Genomic DNA, 21428 nt, shown 5'->3' with positions numbered 1-21428 from the left:
TCTCTTATCTATTGATCAATCTGCTGTGCATCTGTTCCTCTTTCTCTTAACAACTTCACTGGTGTTTGCTATATTTTGTAATCTGAGAGGTGTACTCAGACAAACATGCATTCATTTCATAATGGTCAGTTCCACTCTTTCAATGCTGTTGAGCCTCATGTAACCATGTGACTCCTGTAATGACCCACAAAAAGCTAACAACTACCAGCATTTACTAAACAAGCAGAGAGCAAAAGAAACTTACCAGGCATTTCTTCTTTATCACACACACACACACACACACACACACACACACACACACACACACACACACACACACACTCACTCACACATGCACTTATTGGTCAATTTATGTTAATCAGTCTATCTGCTGCGTGATTTTGAGATGTGGGTGGACACAATAGTACCCCGAGAAAACCCATGCAGATGCAGGCAGAACATGTAGACTCCAGATACAAAGCACTCCTGCCAAATGGACTGTGTATCCTCTTGTCATGAGTCAACAATGCTATTCATATCACCACTGTGCCACCTCTCTTCCAGTTATCCAGTAATAAAACAACTATGTTTTTAATAAAAATTATATGATGTACATGATAGGCTTCATGCAAGCCTCCAGGGACAGATGGATTTTGATGGAGAAATAAGAAAGTTAAAGCCATCAATAAACCCAACAACAAAAAAATAAATAAATAAAAATAATGAAAAATTGCAAGAAATCACCATACCCCTATGCCAAGATCAATCTTTAACATCCAGCAAGATAACTAAGAGCACTGTTAGAAAATCTAAAGCAGAGTACAATCTTAAAATCACTACAGTTATCAAAAAAAGCTGCAAAGTGTTCTTCAGTTATGACTGGAAATTAAACAATAATGCCCAATAATGCAATTAGTTTATCCAAAATGATACTGCACATTCCAATCCCAATAATTTAGTCAATATATTAGCTGGCAAATTAGTTTATTCTCACCAACAACCCATCCTTTTGCCCCCCTCCGACACTATCCCTAAAATTTAGTTTCTGTTGAAATCACATTAGAACAAATCTTAAGAATCCCTGTCAAAGGCTACAAGTAATACTTCCATTGGACCAGAGAGCATACCCAGGCTGAATTTTCATCAATGCGAAGTTTGCAGTACTAGATCCATTACTTAAGCTGTTTAGCCTCAGCATATTCACAGGGTTTGTGCCTGATTTCTAGAGAACAGTTACTGTGACTCCCCTACACAAGGACAGGCCCTCTACAGACCCATGTAACTATAGGCCCATAATTCCTACCAGCCTTATATGCAAAGCCATGGACCATAACATAGCAAAACCCATTTATGCAGACATAAAAAACTGATTTATAGCCAAATTATTTTGTTTTGTGACATGCAGGTCTTATCTCCTGAACATAGTAAGCTTCTTAGAAAAAGTGACAGAGACCACAGCCACTAGTCTACCAATGCACACTGCTTATCTCGACCTGAACAAGGCTTTTGACACTATTCCCCACAACAGCATCACTGAAAAATTAGACAAATGTAATGTAAACTCATTTGTGGTCAACTGAAATGCAAATTGGCTACCCAACAGATATGATGTTGTGAAAGTTACTGGTACCCTCTTTGAACATAACATTTTAACTAGTGGGGTAACACAGAGATCAATGCTAGAACCTCTCCTGTTTGGGCATTTACACTGTGGATATCCAAGCCAATATCCCAGACGTGTGGTTGACCAGGTTTGCTTATGAATGCAAGATAGGCATTGTTATCCACTCTCAAAATAAATCCGAACAATTGCAGTGTAGTAGCATTCTGCAAAAGAGATGTGCATATATTATATGTTATAAATGGTACTTCTCTTCAGATAGATACAATCATAACAGAATTGGATACTTTTATAGATGCATAGGTTCATAGGTGTTTACTAGGCTAATGACCACAGGGGCCTTTTTAAGCTCAGCCATGCATCCCAAATCTCTGATATGTTCTGACACCCTTGATAATGGTAAACAGGGACCTGGGAGATGAACCATTTACAGGTTGCCTGTATTCATTAGGGACATAGGTGCCAAGCCAGGGATGAATTTCCTGTTCCCCATCCAATTGTCCAATTTACACTTGACTTGTTTTAAGGAGGAACTCTGCTTCACATGGATGGGGAGCCTGTTACAGAGATGGGGTAGTCTCTGGTATACATACCTGTCTCTACAGCAGGTCCGATTTATATCACAGGCAAGGCTTAAGTCTTTAGAACAGGTAGTTCTGGTGCTGTTTGTTTTGCTCATATGTAGGAGGTCCATAAGAGTGGGGTCTAACAATGCCCTGTATGCCAGGCATAGATCTCCCCTCAACAGCATTTAGGAGACAGAGTACAGGGATAGGCCTTAAGGTGGTCTGCATAGGACATTTTACTTATGCCATGTATTCTTTTAGTGAGGAACTTCTGTGGACATTCCGTTTGTTGGATATGCCTGGTTAGGTACATACAAAGGCGGCACTGTACTCAATAATAGGTCTGATGAATGCCAAATATAGTGGAACAATGACTTCCTTGGACCTTGATGCCATACCTTTGTTTATAGGTTGCACAACATAGAATGATTTCCTAACCACTGTAGACACATGGTGGTCAAAGACTAGATTAGTATCTATGTGTGTCCCCAAGACCCTGATGACTGGGTCAAGTCTAAGGGGTGTGTTGTCAATATGATAGTTACCAGGGGTGGATGACTTCCCAATGAATACTATTAGGCATTTCTTGATATTTTGTTTTAGTCCATGGCTCGGACATAAATTGTTTGTCTGAGTCAGCTCTTCCTGGAGAACATTTATGTCAGTGTGGGATTCAATGACTGCTCCTAATTTGCAATCATCTGCAAATGTAGTTAGCCAGAGACCATTGACATTGGCCTTGACTTCAGAGAAATAAATGTCAAAAAGGAGTGGTCCAAGGACTGATCCCTGAGGAACTCCACTTGTGACTGGCTTCTTTGTAGAGGTGGACTCCCCCAATTTTAACTTCCTGGGTACTGTCTGTGAGCTAGTTGGCTATCCAGTGGGTAGCATATAGGTTTATACCTAACCTCCTGAGTTTGTTAATAATGCCAGAGTGGGGTATTGTGTCAAATGCCTTGGCCAGGTCGAGGTAGACAGTATGAACCATTTTGCCCTCATCCATTGCTTTGTGACCTTCTCAAAGAAGTCCACCAGGCTGAGTAGGCATGACCTGCAATTGATGAAACCAGACTGGGTTGGGTCCAGTGTCTGGAGGTTTACTATATCATTATTGATCATTTCCATGATAATTCTTTCCATGGCTTTGCATATAAAACTAGTGAGACTTATGGGTCTGTAGTTTCCAGGGTGTGTAGATGGCCCACCTTTGTGCTGAGGGATGACTGTTGCTGTTCTCCATTTATGAGGCACGAAGCCTGTTTTGAGGCTGCAGGTAAATAGCAATTCCAGAGGGCCTAATAGGTCATGTTTCATGCTATTTAGTAGGCATCGTGGGATATTGCCTGGGCCCATTGATGCAGAGTTCTTGGCATAGAGAGAGCATTAAGGACGTCTTCCCTAGTAATAGCAGGGGGGGTTATATTTGATGGTATTTCCTGAGGTAAGGTTGAGGGGAAGAGGGGGTAAAGTTGGGGCTGAATTTGTTGCTAGTAGGTTTTGCTATATCTTCAGGGTCAGTATAGGTGGCTCTATTTACAATGAGCTCTGCACACAATTGTGTATTACCCTTGAGGTTGCAGATATAGCTAACAAATGCCTTGTGGTTGTTTTTGACCTGGGGGGCCAAATTTACCTCACATTTGGCATTGTTAGACTGTATTTGTCCTCTGAGTTGTTTATTTAGTTTGATGAGAGTGCTTTTATCTTGCTGGGTGCTGCACCTCCTTATTTTTGCCATGAATTTCTTCCTCCTGTTATACAGCCTGTTGATTTGGTGATTCCACCAGGATGGCTTGATTTTTTTAGTTAGTTCTGTACTTCTTCCCGGTGAGTACAGCTGCCTCTATGCAGCTATTAACATGCTTGTATAGGGTTTCTGTGAACAGTTCTGCATAGGTAGCAGTGTTCTCAGGGTTTATGGGGGGGGGCATCAAATTTTGCCAGGTTATCACTTAATAGCAGGAAGTTGGCCTTAAAGTAGTTCCTGAATATTCCAAGGTCAGCAGGGTGTCCAGGTTTTATTTTACTTCAAAGGAGACCATTTTGTGGTCTGACCTTACCAGAGAAGACATTGCACTAGAGGAAGGGCAGCACTCTTCCATATTAGTGAGGACCAGATCCAGAATGGTTGAACCCCTGCTTGGTATATTGACAATCTGTTCCAGAGAGTTTGTGTTTACAACATCCAGGAATCTCTGTGCCTGTACATTTGGTAACATATAGGATTCCCAGTTAATAGTGGGGTAATTAAAATCTCCCATGAATATGGTATTGGGTTGGATGGTGAATGTTTCCAATACATTTAAATACATGGTATGGATTTCCTGGATCATACAGGGGCACCTATAGCTTGCAAGGAGGTGGTATTGGAGTTTGTCTATGATAATTTGAACATGGAGTAGCTCAAGTGCATTGTCCTGTTTGACAAACCTTGAGGTATATTTATTTTTTATGTAAATCCAGACACCTTCACCTTTATTCCCTGTCTGTGTAGTAACTGGTATAAATATGTGGAAAGCATTATAACTTTGCACTGTCAGTGTGCCCTCTGTGGCTTTAAATCATGTCTCAGTGACTGCACAGACATCAGCATTCTCTAGGGTGAGAAGAGCTTCTAGGGAGTGCAATATTTTGATGAGATATCTAGCGATTAGATTTTGTTGATTTTGATTTCCTATGTCAGAAGTTCTTTTAGTTTGGCATTGCCTAAAAAAGGCACTATGGTGGAAGACAATGGTTTAGCTAATATTCAAAAGCCTAGAGGGGAGAGGTGCAGACCATCCTTGGCAAAGCAGCATAGTTTGTTGACCATTCCATGCTGTTAAGTATTGCACCCCCTTATAATGACACCAGAGACTTAGCCAATTGTTAAAGTCATTTACCTTTTGTTCATATTGTGACATCATCCATAGAGAAGGTAAAATACTGCTCAACGCTACCTTTTGTTCATATTGTGACTTCATCCTTACAGAAGGAAAAATGCTGCTCAACGCTAGGCTTATACCAGCCTGGGACACACATTCTGAGAGCTCTGTGATGTCTACCTTCATATAGTCTAGGAAGGGACATTTCAGGTCATTTACACCCACATGGACTATGACTGAGTCATACTGGTACTTATGGTCCAATGACCTGAGTGCATGCAAAATGTAGTGGATCCCAACCCCAGATAAGCAACTCACCGTTACTTTCTCCTTACTCAGCCTGTTTCTCATGATGAAGTTTCCAGTGACCAGAATGTTGGACTGTGTGGTGGCTTGCCTTATGGGCTTAGAAGTAGAGGCTCCGTGAGACGTGACCGTATGTGCTGATGTCTGTTGTTCTGAAAGAGTGCATTCTGGGCTGCTAAAGATATTTGTTATGTGTACTTTTCTAAGAGGTCTTTGGGGTTTAGGAAGGTTACATTTAAGTGTCTCAGCATATGTGAGTTTATATGTCTACTTTGAATTGCATGTGATGGGTGCAACATGTGTACTGATGACAAACTTATTGACATTAAAAGTACTTTTATGTGAGAGCTTTGCCTCCAGTGACATTGTGTAAATACATCTCTCATATACCATATCAGTTTGTTTGAGAATTAACTGGTTGTCAGTAAACATAAGGCAATTTCTCCATTACCTCAGGATGATCCACCAAGCAGGTTATGGAGATAGAGGGTAAGTTCATATCCATGGCAGCAGACCCTTTTATTGACTAGACACTTGGAGTGAAAATATAAAGCAGTGTCAGGAGTATTCAATTTGCAACTCTGAGGACAGTGCTTGTTACTGCAAACTAGTTGTCCGGTGTATTTGTGAATTTTCAGTTATGCTTTTACAGGAAAATGTCACTCAGGGTGTGTGTGTGTGTGTGTGTGTGTGTGTGTGTGTGTGTGTGTGTGTGTGTGTGTGTGTGTGTGTGTGTGTGTGTGTGTGTGTGTCTATATGGGGCACTGCCAAAACACTTGAGAGGAAACTAATAAATAGTTCCTGAAACTTTAAGGATGGAGTATTTAGACAGATATTTTGAAGTTAGAAACAAATAAAGCAGTACTTAGTGAAAACAAAGAAGTAGGTTGTCAAGAATGATGAAAAGATGGGAGTTGCATGAATGGGTACTGTCTGGATAATACTAATGCTGGTTTCACCACAGCTTCACTCTGCTAAGATACAATGCTCCTTTGCTTCTTCTCTCACCAGAAGCAAATCATTAGCACCAATCTCAAGATGAAAAGCAGGTCACAATCTGTTTGGTGATCCACAGTCTTGTCCCAGATGATGCAAGGGGTTGTAGTCTTGTAACTTTTCCTGGTAGATGCCTTGAGTTGCAACCAGAACAATTAGGAACATCAAGTACAGACACTCACTGCCCAACCAGAAGCAGTCAGGAATCAATGCACTCTGCTCCTTCTCTCACCAGGAACAGACTATAAGCACAAATTCCAAGCTGTCACATATGAAGCAGTTTTAAGGTTTTCCAGTGATCTGCAGTATCCAGGAAATAATGTCCCTGTGCTCCTTCTCTCACCAGGAGAAAACAGAAGCACTAATCCCAAGATGACTATCGAGAGGCAGAATGTAGGCTGTCCAATAATTGGTGGTCTTGCAACAGATGCTACAGATTTTAAAGATAAGATGGAAAACAATGGTTACTATCCTAAGCAATGCAATGCACACTAAGCAATTATATATGGAAGAGGGGGTAACTTAAGCTTTAGCTATCTAAGTGGAGATCCACTAATTTAAAAAGAGAAAGATAGATTGAAAGGGGGTGGGCAGTTTGTATTCTGGTTCTTTGGATTACATGGGATGGCCAATAAATTTAAATACTTGAAGGGAAGTGATTTCACAAAATAAATTTTTGCTTACTCACAACAGCCAATGAAAGGGGAGAGGGAATGAGATATGTGGCCAAATTAATGCAAGGGACAGACAAATAGAAAGACACTTGAGTTTAAGAACACAACAGCATCAGGGTGCGATGGTGGGAAAATTTTCTGTGTGACTCACAAAAGTCACAGCTGTGGTCTCTTTCCTAGTTTTAATATGGAATTAAAAGCAGAATACAAGAAAACACAATGTAAAGAAAACAAATCACAACATATAAAATAGAAGAAAGCAATAAAGTAATACAAAATACAAGAAAGCAAAAGTAACTAACCTTTCCCTCACAGGAAGTTATAACAGAGTCTAGGTACACTTATCCTGGATAACTCTCTCTCTCATTCAGTCATCATGTTTTTATCATAGTCAGTAAACATTATATCTGACAGTTAATTTTCAAAAGAATATATTCAATATCCAAGGAAGTCATCCTATAACTGTACTCCTTCCTTATCAGACTTATCATTGAATGTAATGTTCCATTTGGTGTGTACAGATCGAAGCATATCACTCAGTTGGAAAGGCCTGAAAAAATTCTTATTAAGAAAATTAAAGACTTTCTCAATAGATTATCTTATAATTTCATAGGCAATTACTAGGGTAGCTGCCCTTGTGGGCCATTTTGAACATAGCCAGTTTCCTTTTTTATGCTCGATATAACCTTTCCCATTTGGTTATAGATTAACCTTACCCATTCCATGGTCAATAAGTATATATTATCCCTGATGAAAATAACTGGGATCATACCATAGTCAATTTGAGGGTACCCATGCATAGGATAAAGCATTCTGGAGCTGTTTCTAACTATTAGTAGTACGGGGCAGTCCAAGGGTAATTTTTTTTGTTTCCATCCAAAGATCTAAGTTGCACTTGAATATGGACAGAGATAAACTTTGTTTTATGTGGATGGGAAGTTTGTTCCAGAGCAGTGGTATCCTCTGCTTAACTCTCATTATGATGGGTAGCCTACCAGCTGCTTCAAGGTGACACATGCTTCACACTTCAAACCATGAAAGACCCAGTCCTATTTTTCCATAGAACCAGTGCCTTTACAAGCACCAGCAGAAGAGATCTAAATCTTTGCCAGCAAATAAACAAGACACCCTTGGGCTGCATGTTCCTTCCTTAGAATATTATCTGCCTATGGAATAAGTTACTAAGACAGGTCACACAAAGTACTACATTAGTTACCTCTCAGGCTAATCTTGTCAACTGGATTGGTAAACACAAATGTATAGCAGCGTTATCAGGTATTATCCTTCTCAGTTTAGGAGATGAGCACTATTAAGTACCTGTAAAGAATGGCAAGAGCTTTTAATTGAGTCTGCTTAAAAGTGTATATGGCTAACAGTACTGGTTTCATTGGTGTGGTTGTATAGGGGCAGGCATCTGATGATCCCTGGGATCACTTGCCTAGTATTGTTCCTATGTTCCTGCAGCAAGTTTCAAAATTTGCTGTATTTATTTCACAATAATGGTTTACTTTCTCAGTTACAACACTCAGAATTACTGATCGTGCACATTGAGAGGCAGATGATTCTGTTTTCTAAGCTTTATCCTTAGAGGTCCGATCGCAGTCAGATTCAGGGGCTGGCTGGTTGAAATGAGACACATGACAAGACTGTTAATTCTGTACAATAACTAAAGCATTGTTGAAATGTAACGTCCAGCCCACCAAACCTATCACAAAAAAAAAAGAGCAATCTGGCCAAAATAAGATATATCAGATGCACTGACAAAGTGAGAGAAGACAAGGGTTATACTAACAGCAGCAAACCTTACCAAACCAGATCTTCTTGCAGACTGGTAGGCATGCTATTTATTCATTTATGCAGGAGTTGAGAATTTACTGAATTCTTTTTTGTTAATTAGACTTCATTTTGTATATACAGCAGGGGTACAAGAGAACTGAAGGCCCCTTGCTGCATATGAGTCAGATCTCTTCAAAAATATGCTTTTTCAGAGTATGCCATAACATCTTCAAGCTATCCTTTGCATTGAGATAGACAGGCCCACACCTGCATAGTCCCACACTGGAAGCACTACAGTCACCTAATGTTTGGATAAGTCTATCCATTGCTCCACCATGCCAAGCACCTAAATACTCAGACATCCACCCTCCATCACTATTACTCAGGTGTAGACTATTTCACCAGAAGTAATTGATTCCACCAATTCTCCATTTATGCTTTGATCCAAGATACAGGGCATATGGCTACAGTGTATTTATCTTTAATAAATTTCTTAAATATATATGCCCAGTCATCTTATTTTGGAGCCTTCAAGGAACTCAGTGAAGGAAATGATATCTTGAATTGATTATAGGCTTATATCAGTTCACGTCCATATATCTGCTTTGTGGCTCATTTGCTGTAAATTAATATTGTTACAGTTTGGTTCAGCTTTTAAATGCAGAACTTGTCTGCAAATGTTATTGATATCTATATCATTTCCTAAAAATGTATTGTATTGCTATCTATCTGCTGTGTGGCTCGTTTAGTGTAAATTATTATTATTACAGTTTGGTTCATTTTTTAAAGGCAGAACTTGGTCTGCAAATGTATTGATACCTATCTTTACTTCTCTAATCCTCCCCCTTAAACAGTGTTTTTCTTCCTCTTTATACAGTCCCTGTTTTACTGCTCCATGAGTGTTTACCCCAACTGAGTTTGTTGCCTAAATTCTCCCCTTCTTCTCTTTGTCACCACATCTCAAGCAGTCTAAGTACAAGTGCCTGCAGTTATTGTCCTAACCACTTGTTGCTCACTATTTAGCTATTGCAGAAATTGTTCTTAAGCAGTACTAAGCTTGTGGCATGCAGGGTACTCAGACATCTTAGTTTTTAGTTTAGATCCCTTCCTCCTTTATCCCTTTACAGTGGTCTTTTCCCTCTCTCTGTGGTTGTGTTGCATTTAATACATATTCTACCATTCTTATACATTCAGTATAATAAACAAAAAATAAATAAATAAATAAATAGATTTGAAGATTTCATTCATTTTAATGGCATTGACCTGGAGAATGGCAATCTAGCCTATTGTTTTTTTTTCTCTTGGATGCCTTACCCTGCCTCTTGGTTCAACCTGCTCGCCTCCCCTACCCCCAATTCCCACCCACCCCATTTGTTCTAAACGTATACTTCTTAGCCACACCCACATCTACAAATGCACCAGTCATCTCACCTGACAGCATCACTTCACCTGACCTCCAAACTCTACCACCTTCTTTCTAACTCTACCCCTTTTATAATCCCTACACTTTCTTCTATAATGCCCCTTCTACCTTTCCTACTACCTATTTCCTAAAGTCCTAAACACTTTCTTGTACTCAATACTCTGCAGCTACCCCAACTACTCTTTCTTCATATTACACCTCTGCAGCTACCCCAGCTACTCTTTCTTCATATTACACTTTATTCATACCAGCATCTACAACTTTTGTACTATGTCCTTAGCAATCACGCATTCAGTATTCAATATGCATATTTTCCTATTTCTATTTTTACTGCTTTTTCGCAGTACTCCCAACCCTAAATCCATTCCCATAATCCTAAAGCAGCTACATCATCTCTCATCCCACCTAAACAGTTACTCTGATATATCTTCCACCCTTTTTCTTAGACACCCACTACTCTTCCCCAAATTTAAAATTCTTTCTATAAAACTCTACACACCCATCAACAGCATACACCTTAGTAGACCAAAAAAATACAAGACTTTCAACTATACTTCTCAGTGGTGATGTCCACCCCAATCCAGGTCCATCTTCTGCCAGTGTATCCTATCAACCCAATCCCCATAAATCCCAACAATTAGCCACACTAAACTTCCAAAGTATTCAAAACAAAATCACTAACTTCTATGCCTGGACATCTCACGACCAACCAAATATCATTGCCACCAAAGAAACCCAGCTCAAACTCAACATAAAAGACTCAGAATTCCTTCCCCGTGGTTACAACAATATACGGCTAGATAGGCAAAACATGAAAGATGGAGGAATAGCACTCCCCTTTCCAAAATTCTAGTACATAACCCTTTCTCCAACAACTTTCCCCAATTCTCTACAGGTGAAATTCTCATTTCATACCTAAAAATAAATCAAACCAAAAACCTATGTAGTGTACTTCTCTGAAATCCCCCTGGCAATGATATACTCATTCTGGAAGATATCCTAACTTGGATCTCCATTGCAATCAAGGTTCAAAAAAGGTAATTCTGAAGGTTCCATCCTAGACTGGATACTTGTCAGTGGCCCAAACAAAATCTCCTCAGCAGGTACTCTCCCAAATACTTTAAGTGATCATCTTTTTACTTATGTGTTACATCCCCTTCCCTTCAAAAAGAATATCACTGTAAACAAATATGGAATTTGGATAACTTTAATCCCCAAACATTCATCAATATATTGAAACAAATGGACTGGAATATCTTGAAAACCACTGGCCTAGATGATGCAGTAAACTACTTTACCACTACATTTCTAGAAATTCTAAACAGGCTTGCACCCCCTTGGACTAAAATAATTAAATCTAACAATGCCTCATGGTTAACCAAATCAACAAAACAAGTAATGTAAACTGGAGATAAAACCTGCCTTCCTTCAGAAGTTCAGGCAACTTTGTAATCAATTTGAAAAACAGGTTACCAAAGACAAAAAAGAATACTACATTAAATTTCAATCTAATAATAGGAATAACCCCCAAAAAATCTGAACTGCCATTACTTCACTTCTGACCCAGGCACTAAGAATAATCCCACACCATTTCCTAATAAAAGTCACTCTAAGATAGCCAATCTCTTTAATACCCAGATTATCAACACCATATCTAACATCACAACTAACGTCCCCCAACTTCACTATGACCCAAACTGCATTACTGCTACACTATCTTCTCACTTATCACTCTTCCTCCCCATCCTATCTCAATTCCACTCTCACTTCTACCCAACTAACATCTCCTTTTACTCTAAAACCCATTCCTACTTCTACTGTAAAAGGACTCTACTTCAAACTAAAACCTGCTTCTAATGCAGCAGGTGATCTACCCTCTGAATATCTAAAACTTGCTGCAAAAGCTATTGCTTACCACATTAGCATACATGTAAACAGATCCATTCTCAAATCCTATTCCCAAACACCTGGAAAATGACTTTTATCCTACCCCTTCACAAATGTGGCGACCCCACAGATCTATCCAACTACCACTCTTTAGCTATTCTATTTCCCATTTCTAAAATCCTTGAGAAATGCATACAGGTGAACTTCTTGACTATTTCACTCATTAAATTCTATCACAAACACAGCATGGCTTCAGACTAGGTCACAGTACTATGACCGCTCTGATTTTGTTCATGGATACTGTCAATAGGGCCAGAGACTCTGGTAAATTAGTGTCCTCACTATTTCTATACCTGTCAAAAGCATTCAATACAGTGTCTCATCCAGTTTTTCTAAACTGACTCTCCCAAATGGACCTTTCCTCCTCTTCATTAAACTGGTTTACAAGTTATCTAGCAAACAGACAAGCAGTTAGATGGAAGTCCTCCCTCTCTCCTTATCTCCAAAACCCTACTGATGTGCCCCAAGGCTGAATACTAGGTGTGATGTCCCCTCTCTAGGCCAGCAATCAAGGAGACTGAATCCTCACCACTGACACTGAAGAGGGACATTCACTTGGAACAAAAATGGATACACCCAGTATTTTCAGATGCAGCTCTCTGCATCAAGTACAATTTCCCTTAAGAGAACACAGGGAACACACTAAGCCCAGGGTCTGGGTTTCTCTCCTTGTCTCTCCCCAGGTCCCCAGTAAGGCTTTCCACTGGCACAGCTGCAGAATTAAGTCCTCAGTCAAGTGTCCAAGCCAAGTTCTCAACCACTCTCTCTGTGAAACCAGTGCTTCGTGTCCCTGCTCCTCATAGTTGACACACAGTCTCTTTGACATTTGATTTGCACACACACACACACACACACACACACACACACACACACACACACACACACACATACACACACACACACACACACACACATATGTGCACACACCTGGCACAGGTTTACTAGCAATGCCCCCTTCTGCCCAGACTATAAGGTAGTTACTGCCACCAGACACTCCAAAGCAAGCTATTCTAAGGCTCTTGCAAGGGTACCCAATTATAGGGTGGGAGGCTGGAATAATGGTTAAGGTGTTTGCCTTACAGACACAAGGTGCAAGGTTTGATTCTCATGTGGGGTAATTGGCTAGGCTTAAAATGGTCCAGACAGGCAGTTAGCCTAGTACTAGCCTATGACATTGCAACCATGACATTACTGAGTGAAATTAATATGAATATGAATGGTAGTTTGACAAATGCAGTAAAATTTTCAGGAGTGACCACAGAGTCTCCAAAAAGATATGAGTACTCTCAAATGTTAAAATATTCTCTAAAGGACCGGCCACAATGAAAAGTTTAAATATACCGAATAATAACTAAGAAAAGAACAGAAAAATACTAAATATCTATTTACAATAAACACCAGAGTTTCAACCACAAAAATATTAAAATAACACAGGTATATAGATTCACAGAGATACAGAAGTATTTTCCTGAATTATCTAAAGAATTATTATTCCCTGGTCACTTACTAGTGCAAGGCAAGATGAAGTGGGCAAGACAGCCTTCTATGTCAGGTTCCAGTAAACAGACTGCTATGAGACTTCACTCTCACCTAGTATTAAACATTATTTTAGTGATTGATTCCAGATAGACATCACATACATCTGATCATCTGATTTCTGGCTCCCATGCAAACCCTCATTACTAGAAGCTGTCAGTATTTATCACATATGTGTCAATAATATACACACAGAGAGCCTTGATAAGATCTGATGCAGCTCCTGGACATCATAAAACATGTCAAACCTCCATCCTTTCAGAGTAGCAATTAGTTCTCCCCAGTGACAATGCAGGAAGCTTCATTGTTCAGAATTTTTGTCTCTGGATAACATCTTCATGGCCTAGGCCCAGTAATTTAATTTCTTACTATTTTCAAAGTTTTCTCCAGCTGGATTGTGATTAACCTCTTCTCTTCCAGTATCCTCTGTTAAAACATATACATTTAATTCAGTTACAATGATACATGTATATTTCTATTTTGTCCAACAGGGCACACTGATGGTACATTTTTAGCACAAGCATCTGTGCAAACCTGTTTGATATTCAAATAACATATAATTCTTTACTAAATTCCAGCTAGCTGTGCAGACATATGTTACACATCTGCTGCTCTACTCCTGGCAAAGCTGGTAATACCTCACATTGTCACACTAGGGCCTCTCTTATTTACTATATTCATTAATAATCTACACTCCTCACTCAAATGTATTCAATATGCACCGTTCACTCAAAGTTGGCTCTATTATTTAATATGCAGATGATTTAACTATCATCTGTTCAGCTGACTCTATATCTGACCTACAACATACTACACAACTCACCTTCACTTCCATAGAAAAATAGCTTTACAAAAAACACCTGCTACACAACCCAAACAAAACCAGGCTAATTCTATTCACCCCTACAAAAAATACCCCTGTCAACAAGGACCATTTCACTATACCCTCTTGGAGCAAAACAGCAATTAAAATAGTATCCCACACTAAACTACTCGGGGTAATAATAGATTAACACCTAAAATCTGACTTACATTTTCAACACAAAATAAAAAAACAGAAAAAACTTGTCATTCTGTGCAGGCATTAAAATTCTATCTACGCTCCTCCAGTAAAAAAAAAAAGCTTGCTATTAGATATCTGTTACCCTTCCTAACCTATGGAGCTCCATTACTTACTAATCTATTTTCTAAACTACAGTCAAAACTTGAAATATGTTACAACAAAGTAATTAGGTTTGCCACCAATGCCTCTTATTCCAGCCATCACTGTATAGCATTACACTCTCTTAACTGGTTTGAACTACCACACTATCTTTCTAACATACAATTGACAACTGCTCACAAATTAGTAAACAAACCCTCTGATCTCCCTGCCCTTGCCTCACTATTCATTAACTACCTAACCAAAAGGTCCTTCAGAACTAAAAATCAACATCTCCTACAGGTACATAAACCCAACCTACCTGCAGGCCAAATATTATATTCTTACTCTGTAGCCAAAAATTGGAACTCTCATCCCATATCACTTACATTCAACCTCAGCCTTTCAATTTTAAAACTTCTTTGCATACTTACTTCTCCTCCATATGGAGATGCAACTGTACCCTACCCCCAACCTTTAAGTCCTGACTGCTTCCACTTCCTTAGCTATTCTCACACTCCTATACCTTATACACAATTTGTCAGTTTTCTCCTCTGTAGGTAATATATGCCTATAATGTTTTTTGCATTACACCCATCACCCTATTATAAAGCTTAATCACTATTTCATTCTCTAAAAGTAGCCAGTAACAATCATAGTATCTTGTAATAAACTTACATAGTGACATTATCCTTATTGTTTCTTCGGGTCTATATTATATGTTCGAAGTTTGAAAACTTTGAATGTTAAATAATCAAATTTAAATGTTCGAAGTTTCAAACATCAAACATATAAAAACAAAACAAACAAAAAAAACTATAGTGCAGTCTCGGATTTGGTATATTTAAAGAGCAGGGGGTGTGGGGGTGCAGGGGGGCTTGCCCCCCTGCCTACAGCTGTTAGTTTGGGTTTTTTTTTTTTTATTATTATATGTTCGATGTTTGAAACTTTGAACATTTAAATTTGATTTAATGTTCAAAGTTTTCAAACTTTGAACATATAATATAGACCGGTTTCTTCTTCTATCTACAACTGTCTGTAGATGGTTCTATCATCCCATTCTAAAGCTTAACCACTATTTCATTTTATAAAGTAGTTTGTTGTAATTATACATAGTAGTGTGTAACAACCAGTCATACTGACATAATCCTTGTTGTTTCTTCCTCTATATTTCTATAACTGTTAATACCATTACACTGAACATTTGTGCTAATTTTCAACAAACTGTCCACTGTTCATTTTTGTGTATTATTTATTTGAGTTAGCTTACTTGTTACTGAGAGGTTGTGTTTGACTTCAACTAAATGTTCATATTTCTTATATTTACTTGAATTCTGTGAAGCTTTTCCCCCTGGGTCTCCAATGAAAATGGGCTCTTACTGACCCAGTGGACTATCCCAGTAAACAAAGGCCAATGAATAAATAAATAAATAAAAAGAAATAACTCAATATATGAGTAACTGTGTCTCAGACTGATTCCGTGGATATGGATTTACAATAATAGGTATATGTGTTATACTGGTAAGCAGCATTCCCGGTCAGTCTAGGTCCCTCTTCTAGCAAGCATTAGACTGTAACACTCAATAGTAGTAGTGAAAAGTGCTAGCTAAATATAGACAAGTGAAATATTTCACTTTATTTTACATGATTACAAGTGTAATTTAGTATCATCTTTTTTCTTCAAGATATCTTTTTATTATAAGAAAATGAACTGCTAAACAAGAGTATACGAGCTCCTACATCAAAAGCAATCCCAGTACCAAGTGATAATTTGCAATCAATTAAAATAAAGTGAAATGTTCCTCTTGCCAATATTTGGCTATTACTTCAAACTGTCAGGCATCAGAGAATAATTCCTGACCTTAATGCTGCTCCATGCTTTCCAATGGCCATGTTTTCACAGGCACACTTGCACAATAGAATAAAACAGTATTTAGATGTTAAGGTGTTCCACAGTATTGTAAGTAGTCACATGCAAACACTGCACTAAATTACACTTGTTGCTGTTTGTCTTTCGGTTTTTCCCGGTAAGGGGTTGCCACAATGGAACTCCGGCCAGCTAATGATTGGCAGTAGATTTTTACGAAACATGGAAGTGCCAACTCGACGCCCAACCTTCAATGGGCGGGGCGTGCCTTCATTGAAGGTTGGGCGTCAAGCTGGCACCGCGGCATTTCGTAAAAATCTACTGCCAATCATTAGTGGACCGGAGTTCCACTGTGGCGACCCCTTACCGGGAAAAGCCAAAAGACAAACAACAAGTGTAATTTAGTGCAGTGTTTGCATGTGACTACTTACAATACTGTGGAACACATTAACATCTAAATACTTTTTTATTCTACTGTGCAAATGTGCCTGTGAAAACATGGTCATTGGAAAGCAGGGAGCAGCATTAAGGTCAGGAATTATTCTCTGATGCCTGACAGTTTGAAGTAATAGCCAAATACTGGCAAGAGGAATATTTCACTTTATTTTAATTGATTGCAAATTGTCACTTGGTACTGGGAATGCTTTTGATGTAGGAGCTCATATACTCCTGTTTAGCAGTTTATTTTCTAATAATAAAAAGATATCTTGAAGAAAAAAGATGATACACTTGTGATGATTGTGCCCTGGCCCAGCAATCAAGGAGCACCAATCCTCACCACTAACACCAGGGAGGTCATCTCCTAGAAGAGAAAAGGCTAACTAATACACACAGTAAATTACAATTTTCCTTAAGTGTACACAGAAATCACAGTCAGTCTGTGGCTGGTTGCTCCCTTGCTCACCAGGTCCCCAATAAGACTCCCCACTGACACAGCTATAGGGTCCAGGTCTCAGCCTAACTGGGCAAGCTAAAACCTGCAGCACCCTCCCTGTCCAACCAGTGCTTTGTGTCCTTGCCAAGTAGCTGACACCACACACACGCACTTTGAGATAAGTATTTATGCAACTTCACAGACACTCCTGGGAAAGGCACAGATTCTTCAGCTATGCCCCTTTACCCAGACTATACCGTAGTAATTACTGCCACCACCCAGTTAATAATATCAGCTACTAAAAGTCACAAAAAAGGGTGTCCAATTATTACTGTGCAATATTAATATCCAATGGTAATGTGACTATACAGTCTAAGGCTTATCAGAGTGGCCTATTACAATAAACTCTATAAATATGCAATGTACTCTAGAGCTTATCTCTGCACAAACCAGCCACAGGTAGAAGGTTTCAAAAATATTTAATAATAAATAATTAAAACAAAAGACAAAACTACTACATCACAGAGATATCTAAGAGTTTAGAGATCACACAGAAACTTAAAATAATACAGTAGGACATGTCTGATTTCAAAGAAAAATACCTAATTAATCTTTACTAGCTTTAACTATTCCTACAAGAAATGACAGTGCTAAAACTTACATGTGAGCATAAGGCAAAGTGCTGATAAGTTAAATGTCCAAAGTTAAAATGATTTCTGTCTCTTGTGAAAAATAGTATTTAAACATTACTAGCAAACATGTTTGCTGGATCCCTCCCCAAATTACATAATTTGTGACACTTAGGTTTTCCCAGGCAAACAAACTGCATTATTTAGCAATCTAACACCTGCACAGAAACTTACAATAGAAGACATTTCACATGTATATGCTAGCAGAAACCAGAGCAATAAAGCACCTTCCACATTTAAATTCTATCATAAATGTTAGCCTTAAAACAATGGGCATGAAATCTTCATCCAGTTGCCCTGGAGCCAAATTATAAACATTAAAGAGATTCATAAGATCTTTTCATCTTAAAAAAAAGACACATTTGAATTACTTGGCTTGGTTTTCCTTACAGCCGATGGCAATGTTGCAACAATATTGAAGTTCACATTTTACAGTGTTTTCTTACATTCAAGAAACATGCCTGTATTTTGCATTTATTATCAAGAAAACATGCCTGTATTTTACATTTATTTATACAGTTGATAGAATTTTGTAACAAATTCTATTTGACTAGGCTGGCAGCCTTCACCCATCTCTCCCCAATTGTCACAACAGTCATAACAACATACAACATGATCTTGATATTTTTTATGTGAGCTGTTTCCTTATACCCACTTCTGAGAAACAATAGCCCAGAATAGGCAAAAGGCAATATTCATCCTGTTTGTCAATGAAAGTAAGATGAAACTTTCATTTTAGTTTTCAGGATAGCAAATTACTATGCATGGCTTGCTGTTTGTCCATCTCCTACTCCAACCACTACCGGCTCATTACTCCATTGCATCATAATGCATCATATCACTGCACAGCAAGACAACACATAGAATTGACAGATAGTTGTTTACAAACATTGTACTTGGCTGTCATTTTGCACTGGTGCTTAAGGATTCATTGGAAAGGTAGAAAGTGTTGTAGAACTTTCAGTACTTTTCCATTCAAACCTGTTAGCTATAACCAACATGTAATAAAATAGCACTTGGCAAATAAGAAAACAGTCCCCAGGATTTAGCATGCTCTGCATGATGTGCAAGAATAGGGCAAGAGCTGCTGCATGCAATATGGCCGACGAGCAATCCAGGAACGAGCTCCCGGGACATGCACAAGCGCTCCTACACTATTCCTGCACGGACACCACTGCTATATGCTAATTACCCCATTTGCAGGTGAAAGCCATGCAAATGAGGTGAATTAGCGATCCAGGAAGCAGGCAGGCATCTGTGCAGGAATAGTGTAACCTGCAGAAATGTATTAGGTTACTAACCAAATACATTTCTACAAATTACAAAATGGAGGCATGACAGCTTCAAAGAAAGTGTGTATTCAATGAAGTATGCATGCTAATAGCTAAATATATGGTCATTGGCATAAAAATAGTTGCAAAATTATAAAAAATAACTTTTACTTTTTTGGGGGGGGGTGGGGGCGATTTTGGCCATTGAAGTTGGAAATAAGCTTTTAAACCAGCATCAGAATTTTGCCATGATAGTCAATGGCATGCATAAGACAGCAATACCAGGGAGTAGTGGTTGATAAGAGGGAAGGCTGAGTGTGAGTGTGGTAACTATGAATTAGCATTCTGTGTTATGCAAATGAGGGGACTGATACTGAATCACAGATTTCCTCTCAGTGTTAGTTTGCACCCAACCATGTAGGTGCAGGAAGCTGACCAAGTTCTCAGATGACTGCAAACCAGGTGCCATAATCGACTCTCCAGCCAACACAAGCATCCTACATAAGAGCCTCATAGAAACAGACAACTGGTGCCAGAGCCATGGCCTCAAGCTAAACGCCAAAAAGTGTATAGTCATTCCCTTTGGCAAAAACAAAGTGCCCACAGATTACCACATAGGTGGTAATCCATTAAGTACGGAAGAAGTAATTAGGGACCTGGGGACCCAAGTTGATAGCAATCTCTCATTTGAAAACCACGTGGCCAAAGTGGTTAGAAAAACATTTTATAGAGCCCACCTAATCATGAAGGGATTCACATCTAGATCAGGGGAAGTCATTGTGCCTCTTTACTCATCCCTCATTAGGCCCATAATTGAGTACAATGCCCCTTTTGGGATGTACCTTACCAGACACCTGCAGCAACTGGAAAGACCCCAAAAGTACCTCATCAAGAGGATCAAAGGGCTCAAACAGATGCCATATGCTGCCTGGTTAAAGAAACTCCAGCTCTACTCAGTGGCATACCGCCTGCTCTGTGCCTGACATATAAAGCCATGTCCAACCCGGAATTAATGGACATGCTGCACCTTAGAAAATCCAAATCCCATTGAGCTATGCGCTCGAGAGACTTGAACCACAGCACTGAAATAAATAGGACATGCTGGAGGGACAGATTCATAACCCAGAGGCTCCCTTCACTCTGGAATAAAATCCCAGTCCAGGTTAGGTAGAGTCCCTCATTGACTCTCTTCAAGAGGAATCTTGATGAGTGGATGGGAGATCATAGGTTTACCCCGGGTATCACTTCTGTGTCCCTGTTAGACAGAGGCACAGTATACTAACCTCGAAAAAGGGCATAGCAAAATTCATTTAAAATGGGTGTCGAAAGCCAAACACACTCTAGCTTGGCTTATAAATGCCCTAGGGCAGATAGCCTAGTATGAACCTATGAACCAATACAACAGTGCAAGTCTAAGAGCTGAATGACTTCAAAAGGGAGTGTGTCATGCTTGCTGTAAGCTCATTGAAGCTATGTGGCTCATGTTTGCCCTTAGCTAAGCACAGCTAAGGAAGGGGTGTGTCAGATCTTCCTGAGCACTGTGTAAATAGCCTAAATGGGTTTAAAAAAAAAAAAAAAACAGGTAATAGCAGGTCTGTTCACATCTGAGCACTGGGTATGCACGCCACACCTCTGGGCTTAAACAAGAAGTCAATGGGAAGGGAAAACAGCAGTAGGAAGGCAATCAAGAAGAGCTATCATAGCTGGCTGGTATAATGTATCAGAATCAGCCAAATACACATGCAGCAGCCCAGCACACTACTATAAACTATGCAAACTCCTTTCAGACTGCTTTTTTTTTTTTGGGGGGGGGGCGGGGACAGCAGTAGGAAGGCAATCAAGGAAAACTAGCATAGCTGGCAGGTGAAATGTATCAGAATCGGCCAATTACACAT

The sequence above is a fragment of the Protopterus annectens genome, chromosome 3.part1 (assembly GCF_019279795.1).
Source record: "Protopterus annectens isolate FY-2018-M chromosome 3.part1, PAN1.0, whole genome shotgun sequence".
Lineage (NCBI taxonomy): Eukaryota > Metazoa > Chordata > Ceratodontiformes > Protopteridae > Protopterus > Protopterus annectens.
The sequence above is the reverse complement of the archived record's forward strand: the minus strand, read 5'-3'. Positions refer to the sequence as shown.